This window comes from Taudactylus pleione, unplaced genomic scaffold (genome assembly GCF_031769625.1).
Source record: "Taudactylus pleione unplaced genomic scaffold, aTauple2 ptg000053l, whole genome shotgun sequence".
Lineage (NCBI taxonomy): Eukaryota > Metazoa > Chordata > Amphibia > Anura > Myobatrachidae > Taudactylus > Taudactylus pleione.
The window spans coordinates 8,504,180-8,515,505 of record NW_028284455.1 but is presented as its reverse complement, the minus strand read 5'-3'; positions in this window follow the sequence as shown (position 1 = coordinate 8,515,505).

The following is an 11,326-nucleotide window of genomic DNA, read 5'->3' as shown; positions in this document are numbered from 1 at the left end:
GGTAAGGTCAGTCAAAGGACTGCAATGGCGGCAAAATTTGGTATAAACCTTCTGTAATGACCCATGAGTCACAAGAAATCTCTCATCTATTTAGGGGTCAATTTTATTAAGTTGGGGCTTTATCAAGTGTATGGTGTATCCAAGGTACTTCACCTCTTCCATCCCTAAGCAACACTTTTTGGGTTGGCTGTCAACCCTGCCTTTTTTGAATGCAGTCCAACACTGTTTGTACCCTTGGTAAGTGAGACAGTCAATCAAGACTATAATGACTACATCATCAAGATTAGCAGCAGCATACTGTCTATGTGGTATTATAATTTTATCCATCATCCTCTGAAAGGTGGTGGGTGCCCCATGTAACCCAAAAGGCAACATCTTGTATTGTAATAGCCCTTCTGATGCAGAAAAAGCTTTCTTTTATTTTGCATTGTCTGTCAATGACACTTGCCAGTAACCTTTGTTTAAGTCTAGAGTGGTTATGTACCAAGCTGTTCCCAGTCCCTCAGTCAGTTCATCCACACAAGACATTGAGTAGGCATCAAACTTAGACACACTATTCAATTTACAGAAATCATCGCAGAAACATAATATTCCATCAGGTTTCAGACCATTCACTATGTGACTTCAATTATATCTAACTCAATTTTTTAGTTTCTTTAGACACTGATTCATTTAGGACTTCTGGTATTATATAGAGCACAGGTTCTCAAACTCGGTCCTCAGGATCCCAAAGAGTGCATGTTTTCCAGGTCTCACAGAATCGCAAGTGAAATAATTAGCTCCACCTGTGGATCTTTCAAAATGTGTCAGTGAGTAATGATTACATCTGTACACCTGCCAGGTGACCTGCAAAACGTGAACTGTTTGGGGTCCTGAGGACTGAGTTTGAGAACCACTGCTATAGAGCTTTAGGTTAACCTTAACCTCTGGTTCAATGATTGTCATGTTTAATGCTTGTTTTACCAGGTATTTCAGAAAATAAAGCTCTATTTCTCACAAGAAATTCTTTAGTCTTATGATGTTGAATAGTTGAGAGGGTTTTTGCTATTGTTACTTTGGGAACCAAAGGTACTGCAGTTACTGGAGGGATCCGGGTGCCTGACAGAGCTACTCTATCCATCCAAAATGCTATATTTACGTTTTAGATGTATTCTGACTCTTTTTTCACCGACTAGTAGACTTTATAATTAACCTTATCCACTTTTTCTATGATTTCAAATGGTCCTTGCCTCTTTGCCATAAATGTACTTTCTACCGTGGGAACCAAAATAAGCACTCCTGTCCTGAGAAGCAAAGGTGCGTAATTGGACATTGAGATTGTACACCCTTTGTTGTGCCTGTTGGACCTGTTCCAAGTGCTGTTTCACTATCTGCATCACTGCAGTTAATCGTCCTGCATCTGAGAAACATGCACAATAACAGTTTTATAAGGATTGGATTGCCCCTATCATGTCTCTTTTACAATATCCAGCAATCCCCTTGGGTGTCTCCGATACAGCAAATCAAAAGGCGAGAATCCCGTGGAAGATTGTGGAACCTCTCTAATGGCCAGCAATAAATAGGGTAACAAATAATTAAAATATTTCCCATCTTTAACAACCACTTTCTTTAGCATATTCTTTAAAGTTATGTTAAATCTGTCCACTAAATCATCATCCTGAGGGTGATACATGGAGGACCTTAGCTGGACAGTACAACTCATGATATAAATATGGTACCCTGATCAGTTAATTTCTTTAGGTATTCCTCCTCTGATAAAAACATGTACTAATCCATTACCACTAAAATATACTGATGACCCTGGGCAAATTTTGTTAGAGGTCTAACCAAATCCATAGCTATTCTCTCAAATGGGACCTCAGTAGTGGGTAACTGGACAAGCCAACATCTATAATGTGGCCTGGGAGCATGGTACTGGCACTCTTATAGGATGCACAGTATTCAGATACATCTTTATGGAACCCTTGGCCAAAAAAACTGCTGCACCTAGATGTCCTGCAGTTATGTGACCATGAGACAGATCTAACACCATTCACCTATATGCCTAAGGAACTATCAATTGTTCCACAATATATTTTCCTTTCTTGGACACTTGGTACAATAAATCTTGACACACTGCCACGTCAGGGTATAACAACCTGTTATCAGGTTTCCATCAATCACTTTTACATTCTCTCTAGCATTTACCAGAGTAGGATCTTTTAACTGTTCTGAGGCAAAAATATATTTTCTTACTTCAATATCAGGCATACAGCTAACTGGTTCAACAAAGTTTCCTACTTCAGTAGGAGTAACATCATTCTGCTTCCCACTGCTACTCTTGTCATTCTCTAACTACCCAATCATGCTAACACTTCCACTGCCACTGTAGCAGTAGCATTATCAAATGGATCTGGGTTATTTACTCCTGTAACATATTGGGTTTCCAACAGGTTCTAGTAGTGGGAAAAATCTCTCCCAAAAATAGCATCAAACATCAAATTAGGAACTAACCCCACAGTGTGTTTCCATATTCACTTCAGCAGTAACATAACTGTATATACAGGTTACACCAGCAGTGTTCCCATGATGTTTTGAGGAGTTCACCAACTCGACTTTACTAGAACCTAACAGAGCCTCCACCTGCTTGCCTTCCATAGTAATTATACACATTTGTTTATCTGTCTCAACCTATCAGTCTGCAGTGCAGGCTAACTGAGCTAGAAAGATACTCTGGGGTCTATTTACTAAGCTGTGTTAGGAGATAAAGTGAACTGAAGTAAGGTACCAGCCAATCAGCTCCTCACTGCCATGTCATAGGCTGTGTTTGAAAAATGGCAGTTAGGAGTTGATTGGCTGGTACCTTATCATTGTTCACTTTATCTACTAGCAACGCTTAATAAATAGACCCCTTTATGATTTACATAAGCAGTTTCACATTACATAGGTTCAGAGGTAAGTGGACAATTAGCCGCAACATGACCCAAGCCACCACATCTAAAACATCTGATCCTATTTTTAATTAGCCGCAACATGGCCCAAGCCACCACATGTAAAACATCTGATCCTATTTTTATGAAGTTTAATGCGAGGCTGGAACCATCCTGGCACAGTTGGTAATCTCCAGGTTCCAAGCCTACACTCTCTGGATGTTTAAGTTCATTCCACAGCTCAGCACCCTTTTCCTCTGGAACAGTCTTACCAGAAGTCACGGGAGATCACAGTTGTGGGACTAGGGACAGGTGAGGTACAATAGTTCCTCGGCCGCCACATACCTCTCCATCATTTCCACTCGCTGATCTGCTGTTTTAGGGTCCCTGTAGCTCAACCACTTGAGCACAACTGCAGGCAAGGACCATAGATATTAGTTTATAATGACCTTTTACATGATCTGTTATCTGTAGCCACTTGAGGTTGTAGTCACTTCTTGGTGAGATAGATGAAGTCATGCATTTGAGAGCAGGCCCCATTCAAGGCCCCATAGGCATCAGAACAGGGCCTATTGCTGGGAGCTAAGTAAGTCCCATGAGACCTAGCACAAAACGTAGGAGAGGCATGTGCTGATCTCTGGTTGGTGGAGCTCATAACATGCTTCTCTGACCTGTGGAGGAGATCAGCAGCAGCCTCATGTGAGGAATTTATCAGAGCGGTGCAGCAGTGCCTACTGGGCCTGTGTAATATTTGCTAAATGCTTAAGAAGAATGGATCCCCCATAATGAACATAAGCAGTGAGGTATTTACTATGTTGGATACACATATACTCCTGTATGTAACATGTCTGACTTTTTAGAGGATAAAATTTAGGGAGAATGAGTTTGCATAAATGCTTATTTGTGTCCATATTTACCAACTCACAATACATACTATTGACACCTCCTATAGTATTAGGACTAAACAAAACCAACTTAAATCTGCATCTATTTATATCCTGAAATCTGTGAGGGTTTTTGGAGAATTGCGGGCTCGGTTTTCTGAAATCTGTGCCCACCCAAACCTCCTCAATTGGTTGCGTGTTCCCACCTTGCTCAGATTCCAAATCGAGGCAAAACATCATCCCGTAGTCAGATTCTCACAGATTTTGGATTCAATATAATTCCTCCTGCTGTGATTCAGGTGCCATTTCACACTGACTCCAGTCTATGCTAATGTGTCCTATGGCTGCTGTGCTGTGTCCATCCTCTCCATCTTCAGTGGCTGCTGCTGTGCTGTGGTGCGTTCACTCCAGTCCTTGTGTCCAGTGACTGCTACTGTGTCCAACCACTCCCTGTGTCCATGGGCTGCTCTGCTGCAGTATCCAGCCTCTCCACCTCCAGTGGTCACTGCTGTTGTACTGTGTCCACTCCAGTCCCTGTGTCCAGTGTCTGCTGTGCTGTGTCTATCCTCTCCACATCCAGTGGCTGCTGCTATGCTGTGTCCACTCCAGTCCCTGTGTACAGAGGCTGCTGCTGTCTCCATCCACTTCCTGTGTCCAGTGGCTGCTGTACTGTGCCCAAACTCTCCACCTCCAATGGCTTCTGCTGTGCTGTGTCCACTCCAGTTCCTGTGGCCAGAGGCTGCTACTGTGTCCAACCACTCCCTGTGTCCAGTGGCTACTATACTGTGTTGAACTTCTCCACCTCCAGTGGCTGCTGCTGTGCTGTGTCCATCCACTCCTGTGTCCAGAGGCTGCTGCTGTGTCCATCCACTCACTGTCCAGTGGCTGCTCTTGAGCATAAAAAAAATTAAAATCATTTGTCTTTTTTTTGTCAATTTTTTTTCTGTGTGCGCACGACTGCATGTGTGTGAATTTTGTAACCGCACCTTGGCTACACTATTTTTGCTTGTGACACTGCTTCAAGACCGCAGAAAATATGGAGGGCTGTCACATGACAGGAGAGCAAATCCAAGAACCACATGTTGTAGCTGCCACCAGCAGTGCAAGGCCATCAACTTCCTCGTCCTCTTTGAAGGCCCATGCCCCAGGGCTTAAGTCACGCCATCGATATGGTAAAGCTACTTTTACTGAAGTTAATAAAAAAAATTTTAAGGAAATTTGCCTTTAGATAAAAAAAAAATTGTCAATATGCCCTTCACTACAACGAAGTGGCAAGGTAAGGATAAGGCCTTGTCCTTTCTATAGGAAGACTGCTGATTCTTCTGATAGCCCTTCGGAAAAAAAACAACTGTGTGCCCTGAGAAATCAAGATCAGAAATCCCCGGGGAGAGTGCAATTGTGTCCGCGGTTGCCATGTGTGAGCCAGACCTAAATACTAGTATACTGGAGGATCCTCCAAGTTCCAACATTTGTGTGCCCTCTGTAAATGTGGGAAATGGCAGTCAACATCTTGCAGACATAGTCATCGAGGGTGCCTCTGTGGAATTGCACATGGTGGAGGAGGATATTTTGGTAGTTGAAGATGCTAAGGATGATGAGAATGTTGATGAAGATGTCGGTGATGAGGATGTTGATGCAGAGGATGTCCTTTGTGTAAATAAGGCAACAGCTGTTGCCCATGGATTGAAAAAGCCAAAGCCCATTGTTGTAATGCCAGGACAAAACACAAAAAAATTACTTCTCACGTGTGGAATTATTTCCACCCTGATCCGGGCAACAGTTGTCAAGCCATATGTGACCATTGCCAAGCAAGAGTGAGTAGAGGGAGGGACCTAAACCACCTAGGAACCTCCTCCTTGTTACGTCACTTGGAGCGCATTCATCAAATATCAAAGTGTTTGTCGCCAAGTTCCAAAACTCAAAATGTAACGAGTCCAATGTCACCTACCTGCTCCCTTTCTGTAGGATCCAAGTGCCTTCGATCTCCAACACCAACACCTGCATCATCAACATCTTCATTCATCATCAGGAGTAGTCCTGCTGCATCCAATGTTGTTATTCGAAGCATGATTGACTCCTCTCCTATCCGTGATTCCTCAGAAGGATCCTTGATGACTATGCCTGTTGATGCTGCTGTTGCTGTCAGTGGATCGTCATCCCAGAGGGGGACCAGGAGGAATACTACTTGTATTATATCCTCTAAAACACAATTAACTGTCAAACAATTGTTTGTGAGGGCAAACAAGTATGACAGCAATCACGCATTTGCACAGCAGATTACTAACTGTCACGGCCAGGGTTTCTCGGCATGGTGGTCGTCGGGTATTACCTGTGAGGTCACTATGGCGGGGGGTGTCTGGCGGTGGTGCTGGTGTTTGGTGAGGGGCATTGGCTGTGCATGTTTCTGTGTGGGCACATTGTCACTCAGGGCTGGTAGGGCCTGGCGATGTTTCCGTTCCGTTTGGCATGGGCGCCGCCATCTTGCCTTCTGACCATGTGATTCAACTGCCCAATCTTGGTGATTCATGTGCTCCTCTTGGCCAGTCATAGCACGGCATGGGGTATTTAGGAAGGTTCAGAGCCTTCCTTCATTGCCAGTGCAACGTGTATCTCAGCCTAGCTGAGAGGGAGTTCTCTGTGCTCACCTCTTGTTACCTGTGAAAATGCTACCTGCCAGCCTGCTTGTCAGCTCCAAAAACCCGTTGGACTATCCTACATCCTCCACTACCTTTTCCCCTGCCTGAGTGCCTGAGCCTGCTGACACCCTGCACCTTGCCTCCAATTCACTCCCAGCTGGACTCATCACCTCTGCCTGTGTTTTTTCAGCTCAATAACCTGCATACTGGACTGTTCTTATCTGCCACTATCTGGACATTCTCCCATTATCCTCACTACAGTTTTCAAGTGCACTTTAGTGCTAAACCTGGACTTTTGCTTTTGCCATTCCCATATCTGCTAAATCACTCATTAAAGATTCTACCTTTTTATTTAAATCCGCTTCTGTATCTGTTCCTGTCACCACCCCGGGTCCCGGGTCCACAACTAAACCAGAACATTACAGTTTGCACTGGACTCATGGATCCGGCCACGGAACAGGAGTCTTGGAGTGGATTTATTCCAGTGCATTTCTGGTCGTCTAGAAAACCTGGAAACTATGCGGCATCAAATGGCTCAATTTCTGCAAGAGATGTCTAAGCGACAGGATAATTTACAAACTTCCTTATCCACCCCTGGAGTACCAGCAACTACATCTGCTTCAGCGTCTGGGAATACAGGAGGCAGGTTGCCTCCCGCTTTCATCTCCCTATGCCAAGCAAGTTTGATGGCAATCCTAAACTCTATCGCGGATTCCTAAATCAGTGTGATATACACTTCACTCTACAGCCTGATAACTTTTTAACTGCAAAAACCAAAGTGGCTTACATCGTCTCTCTACTGTCAAGCCCAGCCTTGGATTGGGCTTCACCACTCTGGGGGCATTCAGATCCGTTACTGGATAACTATGCAGGCTTTGTGTCATCTTTTAGGAGGATTTTTGATGAACCTGGACATACTATATCAGCATCGTCTAGCATCATGACCCTGAGACAAGGAATCCGTCCCGTCAGCCAATATGCCGTGCAGTTTCAAATTTTGGTATCAGAACTCAAATGGAATGAAGAAGCCCTCACCTCAGCCTTTTGGCATGGCCTGTCAGATCGACTAAAAGATGACCTGGTCACCCGGGAGCTTCCTACTAACTTAAACAACATGATTTCACTTTGTAATAAAATTGACCTGCGCTTCAGAGAACGTCAGGCTGAAAAGCACAGAACTGACCGGCAAAGGTAATTCACCCCTTCCTTTCCTGCCCGTCCTATTCCTTCCTCTACAGATGAAGAGCCAATGCAGGTGAATTATACCCACCTCTCCAAAGAGGAACGTCTGAGAAGATTACAAAAAAACCTCTGTCTGTACTGCGGAGAGTCAGGTCACCTGGTAGTCTCTTGCCCCCGTATACTGGGAAATGCCAAATCCTAACTGACCCCAGGGACATCAAGTTAGGAGTTATGAGCTCGTCCTCAATTACTAAAGATTTTAAAATTACTTTAGCTTTAGAGCTCAAACCTAAACCTGTCTTTGTTACTGCTCTTCTTGACTCTGGAGCAGCCGGAAATTTCATGACTTCCAGCTTGATCGATAAATTACAGATTCCGTGTACACCTCTCAATCAAGCTATTTCCCTGACCTCTGTTAGATGGACGTCCTCTAACTATTGGAATAGTCACCAAGGAGACTCAACCAGTTCTAGTCTGAATCGGAGCACTTCATTCTGAGTCTTTAAGGTTCTTAGTGCTACCAGAGGCTTCTCAAGAAATCATCCTAGGTCTACCCTGGTTACGCCAGCATAATCCCAGGATAGACTGGTGTTCCATGCAGATTCTTTCGTGGGGTTCAGACTGTCAGAAATCCTGTCTTCCCAAAATACGACCTGTAAGGAAGACTGCTCCTTTAATATCACCTGCCATTCCTAAGGAATACCAGATGTTTGCTGATGTGTTTTCTGAGCAACAAGCAAATGTCTTATCTCCCCACAGAGAATGGGATTGTCCGATCGATCTAATACCTGACAAGATACCTCCTTGTGGTCGTACCTATCCGTTAACCTGGACTGAGATGCAAGCCATGTCCGAATACATCCGGGACAACCTGGCAAAGGGTTTTATTCAACCTTCCACCTCACCTGCTGGAGCTGAGTTTTTTTCGTTGGCAAGAAGGATGGTGGCCTGAGACCTTGTATAGATTACCGGGGTCTCAATGACATAACAGTAAAGAATCGTTACCCACTTCCCCTGATTACAGAGTTGTTTGACAGGGTCAAGGGCTCCATCATATTTTTAAAGCTTGATCTAAGAGGGGCTTATAATCTCATCCGTATTCGGGCTGGCGATGAATGAAAGGCCACCTTTAATACCAGGGATTGACATTTCGAATACCTGGTTATGCCCTTTGGATTATGTAATGCTCCTGCTGTTTTTCAGAGTTTTAATGAGATGTTTCGGGACCTGTTATACGTTTCAGTTGTCTACCTGAACGATATACTAATTTTTTTGTCTTCTGTAGTGGAACATCATGAACATGTAAAGGAAGTTTTAACTCGTCTAAGAAAGAATCACCTTTACTGCAAGTTGGAGAAATGTGTCTTCAGTGTACCCAGTGTGCCTTTCCTTGGCTATGTCATCTCTGGCTCCAGTCTGGAAATGGATCCCAAGAAGGTACAGACGATTTTGGATTGGACCCGACCACAGACTTTTGAAAGCCATCCAGAGATTGTTGGGGTTTACCAACTACTACAGACGCTTCATCAAGGGATTCTCATCATTACTGGCTCCCATTACAGCCCTGACCTATAAAGGTGCCAATCCTGCCCTATGGTCACCTGAAGCAGAATCTGCCTTCCAGCTCCTAAAACAAGCATTCATTTCTGCTCCAGTCTTTTGACAGCCAGATCTGGATAGGCCTTTCCTATTGGAAGTGGACGCATCATAGGAAGCTGTGGGAGCAGTCCTATCCCAGCATTATGAGGACAATTGAGTTCATCCCTGTGGGTTTTTCTCCAAGAAATTCTCGCCTGCCGAAAGAAACTACACCATAGGTGAACAAGAACTCCTGGCAGTGAAGTTGGCATTAAAAGAGATGGAGATATCTGCTGGAAGGAGCAAAGTTTCCATTCACTGTGTTTACTGACCATAAAAATCTTCTTTTCCTCAAGAATCTTCAATGTGTAAGTCCTCGTCTGGCCCGATGGGCAATATTTTTTGCCAGGTTCAAGTTCACTCTGACCTTCCGGTCTGGGTTACTCAATCAAAAGGCAGATGCTCTATCTAGATCCCTCCTCTGTGACGACAAACTAGAGAATCAACACAATACCCCTGTCTTGGAGTCAAGAGTGTTCGCCACCTTACAGGTCCAGCCGCCTACTGGGAAATCACTCGTGGCCCCAGAGTTAAGGAAGAAGCTCCTCACTTGGGCACATTCCTCTCACTTCACAGGGCATTCTGGCACCCGGAAGACCTTGGAGTTTTTAAAGAGAAACTATTGGTGGCCATCCATGAAAACGGACATATTAGAATTCATTTCTTCATGCTCCTCCTGTGCCCAGCATAAATCTTCTCGACAGGCCCTGGCTGGTGAATTGTTGCCACTACCCACTCCATCACATTCATGGACACATCTCTCTATGGACTTCATCACAGATCTGCCAAACTCACAAGGGTTCACTACTATCTGGGTTGTAGTAGACCGATTTTCAAAGATGGTCCATTACATACCCCTAAAGAAGCTGTCTACTGCCCCTGACTTGGCTCACCTGTTCGTTCAACACATATTCCGTCTCCATGGTCTTCCTGTAGAGATAGTGTCTGACCGTGGTGTTCAGTTTACTGCAAAGTTTTGGGGAGCCTTATGTTCTGTTCTTCAGGTGAAATTAAATTTTTCCATGGCTTACCACCAGCAAAGCAATGGCTCCACTGAGAGGGTTAATCAAGACCTAGAGACCTTCCTGAGGATTTTTATGACATCGTCTCAAGATAATTGGGCTGCATTGCTGCCATGGGCCGAGTTCGCATATAATGCCTCCTATCACTCTTCAACAAATCAAACTCCATTTCAGATCGTTTATGGTCTTCACCCCCATGTTCTGGAATTTCAAAGCCTGCCTGTCTTAGATGTCCCAGCCATAGAAGATATGATGCGGGATTTTGCTGCCATCTGGTGCATGCTGACTTATTGAAGGCATCCTCCCGTTATAAAATCCAGGCCGAAAAAAAGCGTAGGAAGGTACCACGTTGGAGACAAAGTCTTGCTGTCCACCCGAAACCTTCGTCTTTGAGTACCATGAAGTTTGCCCCACGTTTTATCGGTCCCTTCACCTTCATTGAAGTCATTAATCCTGTGGCTTATCGCCTACAGTTGCCCCCATATCTGAAATTCCCAATTCCTTTAACATTTCCTTACTCAAACCCCTGGTGCTGAACAAATTCCACAGAGTTCTGCCTGCTTCTCCCCAAGTCCAGACGGAAAGAGAAGTCAAATTTGAGGTCTCCCAGGTCCTGGATTCCTGTCTTCGCAGAGGTCGTTTACAATACCTGTTGGATTGGAGGGGTTACAGTCTGGAGGAGCGCTATTGGACCGATGCCCGAGACGTCCATGCTCCTGCACTCATCAGGAAGTTCCATTCTGCTCATCTGGAGAAGCCTGGTGAGTGTCCTGAGGCCACTCAAAAGGAAGGGGTACTGTCACGGCCAGGGTTTCTCAACATGGTGGTCGTCGGGTATTACCTGTGAGATCACTATGGCGGGGGGTGTCTGGCGGTGGCGCTGGTGTTTGGCGAGGGGCATTGGCTGCACGTGTTTCTGTGTGGGCACATTGTCACTCAGGGCTGGTAGGGCCTGGCGGTGTTTCCATTCCATTTGGCATGGGTGCCGCCATCTTGTCTTCTGACCATGTGATTCAACTGCCCAAGCTTGGTGAGTTATGTGCTCCTCTCGGCCA